General features: G+C 44.9%; 1 long non-coding RNA gene across 1 annotated transcript; it reads left to right on the plus strand.

Annotated features, from left to right (window-relative positions):
• Positions 1-2,958: 2,958 nt before the first annotated feature.
• On the plus strand, positions 2,959-3,745 carry LOC147327797 (uncharacterized). Its single transcript, XR_015130048.1, has 4 exons — positions 2,959-3,026; positions 3,138-3,211; positions 3,365-3,412; positions 3,549-3,745. It is a non-coding gene; the product is annotated as an uncharacterized LOC147327797 (long non-coding RNA).
• The last annotated feature ends 13,940 nt before the right edge of the window (positions 3,746-17,685 follow it).

Below are 17,685 nucleotides of genomic sequence, written 5' to 3' on the forward strand. Positions count from 1 at the left end.
AAGATTGACAGCGCACAGTGTGCTTTGAGGTAGGAGCCAAAAAGGGTGTAGTTTGTGTGTGTGATCCCCCGTGTGTACACCTGTGAGCATGAGCGCGCTTGTTGTTAAAAGGTTCCTTCATGTAATGATCTGCTAGAGGGTGTGTGGGGGGGGGGCACAGCCCCGTCCACCAGGGCATGAAGCAGGTATGGAGGAGATCAAAACGCCAGACATCCAGAGACCCCCAGAACACAAGAGACCAAGGAAGACCAACAGAGGGGCAGCCGCGCCACTGTCCCAGAAAGAGCTGAGGAGAGTCCCAGATGAGGGGTCACTCAGCAGCCGCGGAGCATAAGCCAGGGGGGTTGCAGTGACGTGCCTGTGAGCTCCGCCGACGGCCAGCTGTGCCAGAGTGACCGAGCCCCAGGCCGAGAGGCCGAGGGCACTCCAACCCCGAAGTGGCCCGAGCGAGCCCCAGGCTCCAGACCCCGATAAGGAGCCACCAAGGAGTGAGCCGGTGTGTACCCGGACGCCCATCCCCGGACGCCCATCCCCAGCCACAAAGAACCACCAACACACCGATGTCTGAGGGCGTCCGCCACCGGCAGGGGAAGCGGTGGGGGGAGATAGGCCTCCAAACCTTGGAGGGCCTGAGATGTCCCCAGAGAGGTGGCGTCTGATACCCAACCTGACATATAGAAACAGACATACAGGCACACACAGATACAAACATCCATTCCCACCCTCATGCTCTCATAAGCAATTACTCCATACTCAACCAACGTGGAAACAGACATAGAGAGACGCTGTACACACAAACACACTCCCCAAGCATACTCTAAGAACCGGGTCTAGGTACCCTTGCCCCTGGAGGGGGAAACTGCACCCAGACCGAGGTGGTGTTACCCTTTTCCCTGCGGTGGGGAGAAGCAGACCGCCCCGACTCCGCAGCAGCAGGGAGGCCCCACACTCCAGACCGCAGTCGGACGGCCAACTCCTCCTCCTAGCCCCACCCCCTTGCTTGATTGAAGAAATTCAATCAAGCATTTGTGATAGCAGGCAATGAGTCTTTAACATCGCTGGGGGATGGGGGTTGGTGGTGATGTGTAGAGAGAAAAAAAAATCCAAATGTTTTACAGAAAGTGATGTTCATGTGTGATTTAAATGTGGAGGATAAAGAAAGTACTCACCTCATACCAGCCGTGGTGAGAGCCATCATGCTTTTCATACACGTTGACAATCTGTAGAAAATTCCCAAGTATTGTATTACTTGTATTTGCATATTATTGTGGAACCAATAAGTGTTGAAAAAAAAAGATAATGAAGACAATAAAGATGTACTGAAATGACAGATTCATCCAAGCAAAAAAAAAAAAAAGATCTTTTAAAATCGTTACACAAGAAATACAGTTGTGGCTGAGGTGTGGTCCCTGTGCAGCTGCAGGGGAGGAGTGGTGCAGTGAACTCAAGGAGTCAGTACCGGGAGGAGGGTGAGCCACAGGTGGTGGTGATTGACTGATGATGGAGTCTCTTTCTATTTCTCTATATAGTGAAGCCAGAGTTGAGCGGGGAGAAAGAGCTCGACTGGAACAGACTGTTTTCCTTGAGTTCACAACTGTCAAGAAAACGTAATAATAGTGAGCACAATCATCGTGTATGTCTGGTACTTTTACAACAGTCATGTGAGAAAATAAGGGCACCGCATTAAATTATCAGCTCTTTATTAAGAAATGTTCACATATCACTGTCCAATCATGTTTTCATGTATTACTGGAAAAGTAAGTGACTTAATTGCAATTAAATAAAAACCAAATAATAATAATAATAATAATATTAATAATAATTTACACATCAAAAAAACAAAAAAAACAAAAAACAAAAATTGTGTATTTTAATGGAGGAAAAAGTTAGGACATTCTACCCCCCCTAATAACTAGTGTTGCCACCTTTGGCTGATATAACTTCAGTGAGACACCTTTTGTGGCCTTTTACCAGTCTCTGACATCGATCAGAAGAAAGTTTGCCCCACTCCTCACACACAGCAGACTTCATGATGGATTCTATGATGGTGAGCTGGCCAGGTGGTGCCTCAGATAAGCACCCCCAAACTATGATACTGCCACCTCCATGCTTCACAGTTGGTATGAAGTTCTTTTCTTGCAAGGCTGTATTTGGTTTATGCCAAACATGTCTACTGTTCTGGTTCCAAATAATTCCACTTTAGATTCATCTGTCCAAAGAACATTATTCCAGAAGTCATGGCGTTTGTCTACGTTTGTCCTGGCAAACTTCAGTCTGGTCTTAATGTTTCTCTTAGAGAGCAAAGGTTTCCTCCTTGCACACCTCCCATGAAAGTCAAACTTGTGTAGTGTCTTTCTGATAGTAGAGTCATGCGCTTTCACATCGACAGCAGCCAGAGCCTCCTGTAGTTCCAGTGATGACATTTTAGGCTTTTTGATGACTTCTTTGAGCACCTTGCGGTCTGCTCTGGGGGTGAATTTGCTTGGAGGGCCAGACCTGGGCATGGTGACAGTTGTTTTGAATGTCCTCCACTTGTAAATACTTTTCCAGATGGTGGAACGGCTGATGTCAAATTCTTTTGAGATCTTTTTAAATCCCTTACCAGACTCATAAGTGGCCACAGTCTTCTTTCTTAGGGCGTCAGACAGTTATTAGATCTCATTAGATAGATATATAGATAGATACAACCTGGTGACCATTACCCCTACATTTTAAAGGGTAGACAATTATACTTAAAGGAACATATACAAACAACAGTTAGTTTTGTATGTGACTCATACCTGGTCAATCTCACATCACTGTGTTGCAGCAAAAGGATTAATCAGGTGTGTCCCTGATTGTTGCCCAATTGTGTTTACCCTTGTTAAGATGAGAATGTTTTCTAAGAGTTAGAGTTTCCCAACAGTTACGCAAATGAGATTAAATCATCTCTTGCAACTGTGTATAAAAAGCTCTGCTGTCAGTACAACATTACCACAATCATCCACATCTCTGAGACAGTCTGCTGAAGTTGTGAAGACCTGACGGTAACATTTCTCATCAATCTCTTATTGCTTCTGTGTTTTCAGTATAATGTTGGTTGAATGGTGATATTGCAGATGGTTTTGACCACATCTCATCTGAAATATTGTTAACAGGTGAAATCACTGAAACCATGATCAAGGTTGTGTTTCTGCTTGGATGCCTGCTGAGCCTTGCTCTGGCAAATCCTGTAAGTGTAATATGCCTGAAGACTGTGCTAGTGATGTTATCTGTAATATATGAATATATCTTGCACTGTGTGTGTAACTGTGTAACCAGAGACTGTGTCAGTGCTCCTATCTTGTCATATCCAAACAATACATTTGCATGTTTTTTTAAACAGGACGACTCAGCACACGAGCGCGATGCACGTTCTTCATCTAGGGAGGGGGTGAGTCTCATGTTTGTCTTTCTAGGTTTGAACATTAGACACACTTGACTCTCTGATATTTACATATCTCTAAGAAGTTATTCACCAGAGAATGCATTATCACATGTAATAATATATATTACTGATTTTCTTGCAGATTACTGGGCCTTCCCTAAATCGTCTTACCCTGCTACTACCTTTTCTACAGAATCCAGCACTTCTGCAGAATTCAACGCTCCTTGCTTTGCTTCTTGCTGCTATACGATAAGCTGCTCCTTAACCAACAGCTATTACTGCCACAAAGGATGAATTGAAAACGAACAATCAATGAATAAAAACCTATGTTAAATTGCACTGGGAGTTTTTTATTTATTTACACGATTATTGAAAATCCCCGCTTATTTCTGAGTGACTCGGTCTTAAAAAGAGTTTTAAAAAAAAAGAACAGATTATTCTAGTCAATATAAACAACATCTCCTTGTTCATGCAGTTTCTCACAAATCAACCAAATAATTCAGTATGCATCATCACAGAATATGTAGCATATTTATAGATACCTATGTTTGTTAACCCATATGGAAAAGATATATAGAAATTTTATAAAGTTTGTCTGTCTTGTGTGAAACTGGTATGAAAAGCATATATGTGTGAAAACAGATATAAGATCCCTTGAAACATTATATAATGAAACTTGTATGTTTTGGATACTTACTAAAACAATGTATGAAAGTAATGCGAAAGTGGCCACTTTCATGAGTAAATCATGTAAGCCTTATATGATTTACTCATGAAAGTGGCCACTTGTATCTTGTTTAATCTGAGGAAGCCCCTAAAAAAAGTCAGTGATCCCTATGGACCTGTCTCGGATTTTCTCATCACTATTCATTTTAAAGCTCAGTTTTTAAAACGTTACGATGTAACTACAGCCCAGCCCATGCAGCAGTGTTTTTAATGACTAGCCTTTTATTGCAGTTGTTCTCCTCACTGAAGTTTGGCCCATTTACAGCATCCTGCCATGCAATTACATTAGTCCCTAACCATCAGGAACCCTCACGTTGATTTTTATTGAGTAGAAAAAAGTTAGCGTTCATGCTCCAGCTTTACTGTGTTTATGCTAGGCTAACCATAGCTGTGTAGCTAGCCACCCACAGCACATCATTATATACTGTTGAGACCAAGTAGTAAAAACACATGTTATTTTATGACCAGTAGTCAATCTAGTTGAATTAGGTTAACAGCTGTAGAATATATATTATCCTTTAGTTTAGATGGTATGCTGTGTATGTAGTCTAGTTCTCATTATATTCTTGAGTTAACATAACATATTCACATATTAGTTTATGCCCTGCGACAGACTGGCGACCTGTCCAGGGTGTACCCCGCCTCTCGCCCTATGACAGCTGGGATAGGCTCCAGCGCCCCCCGCGACCCTGAAAAGGACAAGCAGAAGCGAATGGATGGATGGATATTAGTTTATTAGTTAAATGTGCATTACTCTGTATCCTTGATCTGCTGAGAATGTCTCACACTGTGGGTTCTTGACATGTTTTATTGCTGAATCATGAAGAGAGAGGAAGCTCATTTCTGCCGCTTGTATCCGCGATCTCGTGAAGGGTGGCTGGCCTCTCCCTTAGAGATAGGGTGAGAAGTTCGGCCATCCGGGAGTGGCTCAGAGTAGAGCAGCTGCTGCTCCACATCGAAAGGAGCCAGCTGAGGTGGTTCGGGCATCTGACAAGGATGCCCCCTGGGCGCCTCCTGGGTGAGGTGTTCCAGGCATGTCCCACCGGGAGGAGGCCCCGGGGCAGACCCAGGACACGCTGGAGAGATTATATCTCTCGGCTGGCCTGGGAACGCCTTGGTATTCCCCCGGATAAGCTGGAGGAGGTGGCTGGGGAGAGGGAGGTCTGGGCCTCTTTGCTTAGGCTGCTGCCCCCGCGACCCGGCCCCGGACAAAGCGGATGAAGATGGATGGATGGATGAAGAGAGAGGAGACTCTGTGTCTAGGTTAGAAGAGATAAGTCACATTCTATACCCCCACCTTTGCAGAAAGACAGGGAGGCAAGGTCAGGAGCCAGTCTCGCTAAGAAGTAGAAAAACATGTGAAGAGGTAGCTTTATGACTAAGGGGGGTTGCCAGAAGCTATAAAGGTCTGTGAATGTCGCCACCCCTTTGAGAGACATGTGCCTGACCCTCTGGCAGCATCTCTCCCGTCCGGACGTTCTAATGCTCTGTATTGTTGATTGTATGGAAATAAATGATTGTTGATTGAGCATTTATACACCGAGTATTGTCCTTCCTTCAGCCCAAAGATTAAAAGAATTGGGAGATTTCAACAATACCAGCTGGCCCAACTTCAGTAAGCCTAAAAACGCCACTGCTGTTTAGTTTTCTGTCTTCATTTATGTTGGAAGTGATAGTAGAGCTGTAGGTCAAAATTTTTGCTGTGGGATTTCAGCCAACGACATGTGCGGATCGAGGCACAGCGACACCGCAATCCCGCCCATACGGTAAAAAAATACATTTTTCCTGGCCAAAATATATTTCAAATATATGGTAAATATATGTTGCATTTGTGATGCTCAAAAAAATATATTTTTGAAATTGAAAATATATTTTTTTCAAACCAAAATACATTTCAAAAGATATTTCAGGTTGAAGAAAATACATTTCCAACCTTAAAGTAGAATGTATATCAAAGTATCCTTTATTTAAAATGTATTTAGTGCAATAATGATGATGATGATGATGATAATAATAATAATAATAATAATAATAATAATAATAATAATAATAATAATAATAATAATAACAAAAGTAACAACATGTTTTATGTACATCTGCAAAAAACAGTTGGATTCAAACAAAACAGTCAAAGTTTTAGCAAGAATTAGGCTGTTTATTCATTTGCTTACAGTATTTCACATTACACAATATCTTACTATAATGTAGCATTCAATTGACTTTGAAATTATCTGTCAGTGATACAGTAAACAAGATACAACAACTGATAGGTTTGTAGCTTGAACCTATTCGCTGGAACGTTGAGGACAATGTAATTACACAGCAAGCAAGACACGAAGTAGGCAACGTTCTTCATGTTTCTCGTGCACGGGAGAGAACCGGACAAACGCCGTTCCTTCGCTTGACCCCAGTTGCTCTCATCCGTTCTCCCGTAACACTGCTCTTTTATTGAGGTTACATGAATATGCATAGGTTAATTAACATATGACGTCTACATACACACAAAGAGTACCTTGCCTTTGTGTGTGTGTGTGTATGTGTGTGTGTGTGTATGTGTGTGTGTGTGTATGTGATTTGTGTGAGGTCAAGATGTGACCCTGTGAAGACTCCCCAAAGCTGGTGCCAGAAGTCTAGCGGGTCCATCTGAACAAAAGGCTCTTATACTTAAAGAGATATACGTGTGTTTGCTATATCAACAAAGAGAAGACAGGACCTCTCTTATGCTCCTAGGATGTGGGTGTGCATTCCACTCTAGAATGCACACCAAGCCTTTGCAGCCTGCTAAAGATCACAGTCCTATCACTACACAATTGATTATACACCTCTAAGCATATATGGTTAAATATTTCTAAGCATAAATGACAATCAACAATACAAAACCTAACATCCCCCCCCCTTTTTGACCTTTATGCTAGAAAAGCTCCCAGTTATGATCACTTCATGTCTGACAGTTTCAATGCAAACATTTTTATACACAGCATATTGTGGCATGCAGAGGAAACTTTACAAAGAAGCTCACAGAGAGAGATTGTTATTCAACCCCAAGCTGGTAGGGGGAGCTCTTTATTACAACACACACTGATGCTACACTGTGCTTCGAGGGTCATCAACAGCATAACAGAACTCACCCATGGTTTCATTCATTCTATAAAACAACAACTGTAAGTGCCTTTGAACCACAGTACAAACACAACATTCAGGATAACAGTTAAAAGTAGTGTAAACATAAACAACAAAACAAGAACATCCAAACAGCAGCACACGTCCCAAGGCATGATGGGAGAGAACTAGCCGCTCCCCCAACACGCCACACAGCCCCCACCTGAGTGGTTAGCTGTCCCCAGCAACCGGCATGTCCATAGCAAAGTCTCTGAGGTGTTGGGGAAGGCGACGGCTTCGTTGAGGACGTTCCGTGGGTCCCCCAGCTGCCTCCGAGGCCAGGTTGGGGGCCTGCAGTTGAAGCTGGGACCCTGACGTCTCCCTGGATGGACTCAAGGGCTGATAGGGTGCCAGGCGATCGCGATGGAGTACGACCACCCTGTTCCGTTTGACCAGCCGCACCCTGTAGACCACGTCAGACAGCCTCTCAAGAACAGTGCAGGGTCCAACCCACTGGCTCATCAGTTTGGGAGAAAGCCCTTTCTTCCTCTCCGGGCTGTAGACCCACACATGCTGACCGGGCGAAAGTCCTTCCCCCTTGCAGCGGGTATCATAAGCTCACTTCTGCCAGGAACCTGCATCTCGGAGAGCCTGCCTGGTCAACTGATGCACCTCTCGGAGCCGGCGAGGAGGTTGTGGAGGTAGTCCAACCCGGGGTCCCCGCACACTTCCGGCCCGGGGGGAGATCCAAACACCAAGTCCACTGGGGTACGAAGCTCATGACCGAACATCAAGGCCGCTGGAGTGCACTTAGTAGACTCCTGGACTGCAGAACGGTAGGCCATTAGGACCAGGGGAAGGTGTTGATCCCAGTCACGCTGCTGGTGGGAGGTCAGGATAGCAAGCTGGGTGGCCAGGGTGCGGTTGAAGCGTTCCACCAACCCATCGCTTTGGGGGTGCAGTGGCGTTGTCCGGGTCTTCCTGATACCCAGCCGCTGACAGACCTCCTTGAACACCGCAGCCTCAAAATTCCGTCCCTGGTTGCTGTGCAGTTCCTCTGGTACCCCGAACCGGCAGAACATCTCTTTGACCAGACGCTCAGCAGTGGTAACAGCACTCTGGTCAGGGACTGCATAGGCCTCAGGCCACTTAGTGAAGTAGTCCATGGCAACCAGGACGTAGCGGTTCCCCTGGTCAGTGGTGGGGAAGGGTCCCAGGATGTCCACACCAACCCGCTCCATGGGAGCCCCCACCTGATACTGCTGCAAGGGGGCATGAGAGCGTTGGGAAGGCCCTTTCTGAGCCGTGCAGGCATCACACCGATGGACATGGAGCTCTACGTCCTGGCGACACCCGGGCCAGTAGAACCGAGACCGGAGTCGCCGCAGAGTCTTGGTAACTCCAAAGTGTCCTGTCCCCGCTGCACCATGAACCAGCTGGAGCACCCTGGACCGCAACTGTTGAGGTACCACGAGCTGGAAGACCTCACGGTGACCCCCGGGAGCCTGCCAGCGGCGATAGAGGAGGCCGTTTCGGTTTGTGAGGTTGGCCCATTGGGAGTAGAGAGCCTTGGTCTCGAGGTCCAGTGCAGATACCTCTGGCCATGATGGTCTCTGACCGGCTCCAATCCAACACTGAACCTGGGAAAGGGCAGGGTCCTGGTTCTGGTTGTGTTGCAGCTGTTGGGGATCCATGGCCTCCAGACCCTCAGTATCCCCCGCGGCGGACTGGACCTGAAGACTGCTACAATGCCCACCTGGAACAGAGTCATTCTCAGGGCCGCCCTGTGGTGACGCGATCACTGAAGTCATGCCCTCCCGGTCCTCCAAGCGTTGGCAGTACCTGCACTGTTTTTCCTCACAAGGGCGTCGGGAGAGGGCATCTGCATTGGTGTGGAGACGTCCCGCCCGGTGACAGACCTCAAAGTGGTAATCTTGCAACGTCTCCAACCACCGGGCTAGCTGTCCCTCTGGTTCTTTAAAGCTGAGCAGCCAAGTGAGGGACGCATGGTCTGTGCACAGGAGGAACTTCTTCCCGTAGAGGTAGGGTCTGAAATGGCGGAGACCCAGGATGATGGCCAGCAGCTCTCGACGGGTGACACAATAGTTCCTCTCCGGTCTGCTGAGGGAATGGCTGTAGTAGGAGATGACCCGCTCCCCCTCAGGGCCTTCCTGCGACAGTACAGCCCCCACCCCTGTGTTGCTGGCATCGGTGTCCACGACAAAAGGGAGCTGCAGGTCTGGGTAGGCTAGCACCGGTGCCTCAACCAGTGCAGATCGGAGCCGATCAAATGCCACGGCACTGTCCTCACTCCAATGGAACTCCCGGCCCTTCTGTGTGAGCCAGTGCAGGGGGCTTGCAATGGTAGCAAAGTCCTTGACGAAACGCCGGTAGTATGATGCCAGGCCAAGGAAACTCTGGTCAGTGGTGGGGAAGGGTCCCAGGATGTCCACACCAACCAATGTTGCCCGGAATGGGCCAGTCTTTCACAGCGGCCACCTTCGCAGGGTCAGTGGAAACCCCTGCTCCGCTCACAACGTGACCCAAGAAGGTCGTCTCCTTTCGGAAGAGATGGCACTTTTTGGGGTGGAGGCTTTCGTAGTCCGTTTGGCGCACTTGGTGACTTATGCCAGGGCTGCGTGCACCTGGGCTGAGCACATGCTCCACTCTTTCGGCCTCAGTTAGAGCTGCCGCCAGGGTTTCTGGTGCATGCAGACGGATGTGCTCTTGTAGTCTTTTTGGCTGGAGACCCCGGACAAAAGCCTGGAGAGCAAGCTCTTCTTGTGCTGCAGCATCAAAAGCAGGGTACCCTCTACGTGCATAAAGACGTAGGTCAGCAGCATAGGCACCCAGACTCTCCTCTTGTCTCCGTGGGCGGTTAGCAAGTTTATCTCGGGCATCATCTGCATGTGTACGGAGGCCAAACCTGCTCTGCATTGCTCTGGCAACAGCAGGCCAACTTAAACGCTCTTCTGGCTGAAGATCTGTGAGGATCTGCAGGGCCCTGCCTTCCAAGGCGAGGGCAACTTGGACATCTGTCTCCTCTGTTGACCAACCGTTTAGCTGAGCAGCCAGCTGTACCTGGATAAGGTAGGTCTCTGGAGGTGCCTCCCCATTATAGCGTGGCAGCTTCATGCTCCCCCGGACAGGAGCCCCTGATGGCAGCGGCGGCTGCACTTGGTCCTGGAGACAGTTGGCGTTGTCCCCCTCGGCTGCCAACAATGAGGGTGTGCTGCTCCCAGGCATCACCATGAGTGGAGGCTGGCTGGTCGCTCGTGGTCTTGGAGCCTGCAGCATGCCTTGGCGGCTCCGACAGCTCCCCAGTGGGCGGGGGTGTGAGGCTCCATCTGGTAAGCCCCACAGGTCTTCCCCTGGCTGGCTTGCTACTGCCCGGGGATCTCCCCGCTTCTTCGATTGTGCTCCATTCACTGCTTCCAGGTGAGTAATAAGCTCCTCAATCTTCCTCAGCTCCTCTTCCTCTTTCAGCATAGTGGCCATGCTCTTGGAATCCCACTTCTGACACCAATGTGGCATGCAGAGGAAACTTTACAAAGAAGCTCACAGAGAGAGATTGTTATTCAACCCCAAGCTGGTAGGCGGAGCTCTTTATTACAACACACACTGATGCTACACTGTGCTTCAAGGGTCATCAACAGCATAACAGAACTCACCCATGGTTTCATTCATTCTATAAAACAACAACTGTAAGTGCCTTTGAACCACAGTACAAACACAACATTCAGGATAACAGTTAAAAGTAGTGTAAACATAAACAACAAAACAAGAACATCCAAACAGCAGCACACGTCCGAAGGCATGATGGGAGAGAACTAGCCGCTCCCCCAACACGCCACAATATGTCAAATCACCCTAAATTACTGTGAAAGTACACAGTTTAACAAATGTATTAGCAGTTATCCCATTCCTCATTGATCTCATCCAATGGCAACCTGCATCCTACGAGCAAACAAATGAATTGTTAATTTAATAGTTGGAATAAGAAAGTAACATTTTCAAAAACATCTCAGCTTGGTGGCGCTTCCTCCGGGTGTGCAAATCACATGTCTCTCTGCAGCGTGGTTTGAGTTCTGCACGGCGTCATAAATGTCTCTTCCAGTTGTTTCCATCATTGTCCATAGGACCAGAGTCCAAATGTATGTAGAATAAACATTCAAACATACCAGTTGGTTTTGTTGTTTGTCGACATGGGTCTCAGCTTATCGTGAAAGCTGCAGACCTCTCAGCACTCAAGTTTTATGGCCTCTACCAACCCCCATTACCTCACTTCAGGCCTTCGTCCTGTGAGGGGGATACTTATGACTCCTCCACTGTCCACGCTCTGCAGAAAAACCCCTCTGTAAAAAGGGTGCTGGGTTCAGTTATCTTACTGCTGTTATGATCCAGCAGCCTTCAGAGTGTCATCGTATGCACAGTATAGTGACACAGCATTAGGTGATGTTCATAGGAAACTGCTGTCATCACCACCATAGCTTCTGGTTCCTGTGCTTTTCACAGAATCATGATGCCATCCTTAGACTCCCTCTGTGTTGTCGATGGAGCTTGGCACGTTCCCCTCATCCTTCAGGTGCCCGTCTGTTGTCCACAATCTCCTCTGTTGGCCTCTGTTGGCCCCCTTGGCACAGCTCTCATTCCAACGCAGTTTCATGGTCCTTGCTGTGGCTCCAAAGTCTGATCTCATGATGGGCCCCAACCAGCTTGACCTTTGACCTCAACCACTGCCTGGGCTGTCAACTATGCCTGGAATGGTTCTCGCTTCTTCACTGGGCCTCTGAAGATTTCTCAGGAGATTACTGCTGCACCTGTATTTCCTTGCTAGGAGGAAAAACTTCTATTTGGAGAGCATGTCAACAATCATCAAACCACATTCTTTAGTTCAGTAAACTTCACTTATAGGCCATCAAAGCCTCATCTGAACATGGATGCACCACTTGCATAGGTTTAATACCTGTAAATAAACTGTTAATCACACAAATCACTGCAACAATAATAAAAAACATTATTTAATGTTAAAAAACATTATTTAATGTTAATCCTGGACACTCCCTCTTGACGCATGGACACTCCCATGAGTCAACTCATCAAACCTGGATTCCTGTCTTAAAGAAAAAGGTTAGCTAAATCATGTCCCAGGCAACATCAGGGCATCTCCGCTGGAGTAGCTCCGTAACCCTGCAATAAAAGATGTTAGCGTGTTTTGCATATTAAGTTTGCTTAACACCTGGCTCTGCCAGGAGCCTGCATACACACCATCATGGCCTGGAAAAGAAGATCTGGAAATGAAATCAAACTCCACACTTGTAAACAATTGTATCATAAGAGCAATAAGCATTCAACATCAGCAAGAAAAGTGTCATGTGCAGGTTTTCTCAAATCAGTAAACTACAACTATTACCATAATTCGCCTCAGACATGGATAATCCCATGTACTCAGTCAACATTAATGTAATCGGTGACTGCTCTTAAGCAAAGTCACTCCACTCATATCTTACTATGGGCTTAAAAGTGGCCAGCTAATGAGCCCATATTCAACTATTCCATAAACACTGCATCTCTTATTTGTTTTTCTCATGTCACTTGTCCGCTTCTGCCGAATCTTCTACATGCATTCTCAGAAAAACAAACATTAGCAACACACATTGACCGTGGTTAGACGCAGGTCGACAGGCTCCAGAGGTGCCATAAAAAGACCATAAAGTTAGCCATCCATAGCTGTGGAAAGAAGTAACACCAGTTTTCAACACAGGAAATTTGTTGTTATTCACATTATCAAAGTAACCTTCACATTTCCCCATCAACACAGTGTAACAGCATCACCACTCATGACCTGTAAACACGGTTTTCTTCACACATAAACCCAGAAATCCTGTAGTAGAAAAACATTAACCAGTTGTCCCGTTATAAATCGCATGAAGAACTGTAATGCTGTAGAAAAGAAATGTAAATGTTAGCGCTGCGCAGGTGTGTACACACTTTCTCACAGTTTCCTCTGTGAGCAACACAAGGTAGTGAATAACACCCCTGGTAGATGCACAGACACAGAAAGTGGCACCTAAAAGGTTAAATCATCACGCAACCTCGAATGTTGCTGTCATCTTTCTGCTCCTGTAAAAGGAAACACACATAGATTCATCTGCACCTTTGTCAGGTGAGGGTTAACTTCGCACAGTCGTGGACAGGAACTTACTTTCTAATTGTCCCAGTTAAGTGACTTTCTCCAGAGCCCATTTTAATGTGGAGAAACTCACTTGTAACAATTTCCTCGACGACGTGTCATACAGCGCTTTCTGTTCTAATCGTGCAGATCTGCTCAAACGACAGAGATTATCGAACAAAACTTTCAGTGCACTGTGAAAGTATCAAAATAAAAAGGCCTTGTTAAGTCATGACACAAGCTCCTCATCTCAGGCGGGTAAATCATACCATTAGCATGGTTCATCATACCATCATACTAATTGGCAGGCTCAACTTCACAACAAAAGAAAAATCATCAGCTAGATTAACTCCAAACCAACCATCAGCTGCACAACACACAACATAACCCTAATGTCCTATTAGCTATGAGTTTAATCCCCAGGTCTGTGCTTTTCACTCATTTAAACCACACACCCATTTTATTCAGTTTTCCTTTTTCCCTTCATCATAAAACATGTGACATGTTGTCATGCACTTCACAAAAGAAGTTTGTTCTCACACTAACATGTGAGCTCGAGTGTTCTGAGACGTTATATTTGGTATATCCAGACCATCCGTCGGCTCTTACTTCGGAAACATGGCTTAAAAAATTTCTCTTCAACGACGTAATCCGATAAAAAAACCGATCTCTTTACCCGTCAGCTTCCCGTGGCTGTCATGCGACCGGTTATTGCAGTTAATAATACAACAGCTTCTTGACATTTTTTGGGTTTCTTTTTATCGCTGCGTAACTGAGTTCAATTGAAAGCCTGCGTGCGCTAGTACCTCTTGCCACAAGTTCCCAGAATCCTTTGCGGTTTTACCCCTGAATGACGTCACATTTTCAATCTTTATCCTGGTGGGCCGGTCTCTAGTCAAAATGCCCGGGCCGATTTTTTGTCCCAGTCCAGCCTTGGCCATTTTGGTTCAGGGTGCCTCTAACTCTGCACAAGTCACTGACCCTGGATCCAGCACCAAAGATTTCAAATTTTGATGCATCAGTCCATAATACCTTTTTCAAGTCTTTAGTAGTCCAATGGTGGTGTTTCATGGCCCAGGCAAGCTTCTTTGTCTTATTCAGATGTCTTAGCAATGGCTTTCTTGCTTCAACTGGTCCTGTCAAATAGGGCTGCCAAAAACGATTATTTTGATAGTTGACTAGTCACCAATTATTTTTACGATTAGTCGACTAATCAGATCATGCATCCATTGGATGTAAAACGTACAGCTTATTGCACCAGCACGCATCTGCTCTTATATAACTATCATTAGCTTACAGCTTTAAGTGTTTAAGGTATGTGCTAACTAAAAATAAAGACAAAATGGTAGTTAATTAAATTTTAATGAAATTTGCAGATTGTTTCGGTGAAGTTTAATAAACTCAGCCGTCTGCTCCTTGCTATCTAAAATATAACGGGACACCGGAGTATATTCTCGAGCATCTCACACTTCTAATCAGTTGGCTGCTTGACGTTTATTCAGCTGTGTAAAAACTATAACTTTAATCTCAGCCAAACCGATTTACTCAGGAACAAATAAAATACTAAAAAAAAAAGCCAAACAATAACATTTTTAAGTTATCTAAGTGACTTATATATCATGTTTAACCTGAGTAGGGAAAGGCAGCGGTGAGTTTGAAAACGATTTGCCGGGAGTCCGGTGTTCTCACCGGCTCTAGTGAGCCTTGCCCCCGGCTAGCTATTGAGCTAGTGGGTAACAGACGTCTCCGAAAACGTCGGAACACTTTTGAAAATATGTGGTGTCTTGATAAACTGAGCAGATATTTGAGGTTTACACAGCTACATTCTCGCCTGAAAATATGTTAAACGTTTATTTTGTGACCTAGAAAGAATAATAAGAGTAATATTAAAACTAACTAGCTGCCGCCATTATTGAAAACTGAGCAGGGCCACGCTATGAATTCTGGGACACAGTCTTCTTCTTCTTCGGGGTTTAACAGCAGCTGGCATCCTTGTACATGCATTGCTGCCATCTTCTGTTTCAGTCCGTTATTACACTCTTAAATACTACTACTTTTCCCTGCGTCTTTTGGGATCTTACAAAGCTTCAAACGACGCGTCGACTATTAAATCAGTCGTCGACGATTTTGATAGTCGACGTAATCGTGACTAATCGTGGCAGCCCCACTGTCAAACCTGCAGCTTGAAGTCTTCTCTTCACAGTTGAAACAGAGACTTACTTACTACAACTACTACTGCAAGCTGTGCTTGAAGTTGTTGTCCTGTGAGCTGCCTATCACGCATGCTGTTAACTCTCAGAAACTTGTCCTCTGATTCAGTTGTGGCTTCGTGTCTGCCAGACCTCTTCCCCAGTTTACATCAGTTTCTGAGTGCCTTTTGATTGTAAAGGAAACTACTCACTGACACCTTGACTTCTGTTGTAATTTCCATGTAGGAAAGAGCTACATTTTTAAGTTTTATTAAAATTGTTAATTAACTTTTTCTCGCCATTTTTGTACAAACACACTACTTTCTGCAGTACAATACGATTCAACTGATACTCATAAGGGAATGGTGCATTAGTGTGTTCCAACACTACTTTTATGCAGACAGAGGGGGTTGTGAGTAATCCAGAAAAGTTGGAACACCTGTAGGGATTAGTAGCAACAGCTTTCAAGGCTTGATCAACCTCCATTGCCTCAGAACAGCTTTAAATTGTTAACCCATTTTGTGTTCCCTGAAAAAGGCCTTTTTGTATAATTCTGAAATGTACATTATTGTTAAGTTTTGGGTAACTTCAACTTTTTTTAACCTCTAACAGTTCACCACTTACCTTTATACCATTTCAAGCTATCCATTGACTTGAATGACTTGAATTGCAATAAATAGCTGGAAAAATTGTGGTGTTCTAAAATGTTTGACCGGTAGCAGCAGTAAGTTGGCCTGGATATTGCAATTACTAAATTTATATTTTTAATACAATAGTGTCTTTTTATTGTAAGCAAGCACATAAAAGAAGTATAAAAATAAAAAAACTAAATACCTAATGCCTCACTATTATTTTTACTGTGGATTATGAAAACCATTATAGGCTATGTTTTCACTTAAACATTGAGATCTAAAGTGCAGTTGAATAAATATAGTCTCATGATGATTCTACCAAAAGGAGTGAGTGAAACAAAGAGATGGCTGAGTGAGCTACACTGACTATTATCAGTAGAGAGAAAGCATCACTTTACTGTGAAGTTGTTAATTATTTCAATAGAAACCACCTCTGCTTTCAGTCTGTTGACTCTAGAAGGTCAAACACTTGGTTGGTGGATGAGCTTTTTCATGAATTTCTCAAGGATCTGGATGTTGTGAGGCTTTCTAGTTTGACACACCTCTTTAATATTGCATTGAAGTAAGTCCTCTGGATTGGCAGACTGGGGTGAAGTTTCCCCTCTTCAAGAAAGGGAACTTTAGGGTGTGCTTCAAGGGAAGGATCACACTCCTCAGTCTCCCAAAGAAGGTCTATGGCAGTTTATTGGAGGAGAAAGTCCATCCTTTAGTTATGTGACACACAGCATATTGGTAATATTTTCTTCCATCAGAAACATTTAAAAAACAAGAAGATCAACTTACTATTTGCAGTGTTCGTAACAAGTAGGTCTTTGAAATGAAAACCACTTTATTTGAAAAGATAACTAAATCTAAGTCTTTCAGCATTATAAATGGTATGTGGCTAAATGGCCTGACTAATGCTTTTTGCAAGAAGAAAAAATATAGAAAGAAAAAAGAAAACATATAGCAGGAGGATAGTGCTAGCACCTTGTTTTGTTTTGGAGTAATGACAGTTTATTGTAACACATGAAGCAACACATCCTAAGTGATCTTTCAAGTTAGTTTTCCAACTCCAGGAAACACTCATATATTTTAACATCACTGTCAAAAATAAAGTCTCTCACAGACATTTGCAAGGTTTAAAATTTAATTGTTAGGTCTAATGTCAGACCTTGCTGCTGAAGAGGTTCGTCACTGTAAACAAAAGCAAGACACTCTGTACGGTTCTCACTTGCAAGCAAGGGAAGTCCGGCAAGATGTTCAGCCGACTTCAAACTGACTCCCCTTGCAGGCTCTTTTATTGACTACCGTGGGTTACACAAACACGGTCAAACTGGTTTAAACTGGTTACACAATGTAAAACCCATGTAGTGTGCCATAAAAGCTAAGGCACTGTGTGTGTGTGCATGCATGTGCGAGCAAGTGTGTGTGTCTGTGTCTCTGTATATGTGACTTCCTGCCACACAATATATGCTTACA

This window comes from Aulonocara sp. 'chitande type north' Nkhata Bay, linkage group LG6 (assembly GCF_057382095.1).
Source record: "Aulonocara sp. 'chitande type north' Nkhata Bay isolate Kocher_YH1m ecotype deep benthic linkage group LG6, A_spYH_male_GT1.1, whole genome shotgun sequence".
In the NCBI taxonomy this organism is placed as follows: Eukaryota; Metazoa; Chordata; class Actinopteri; order Cichliformes; family Cichlidae; genus Aulonocara; species Aulonocara sp. 'chitande type north' Nkhata Bay.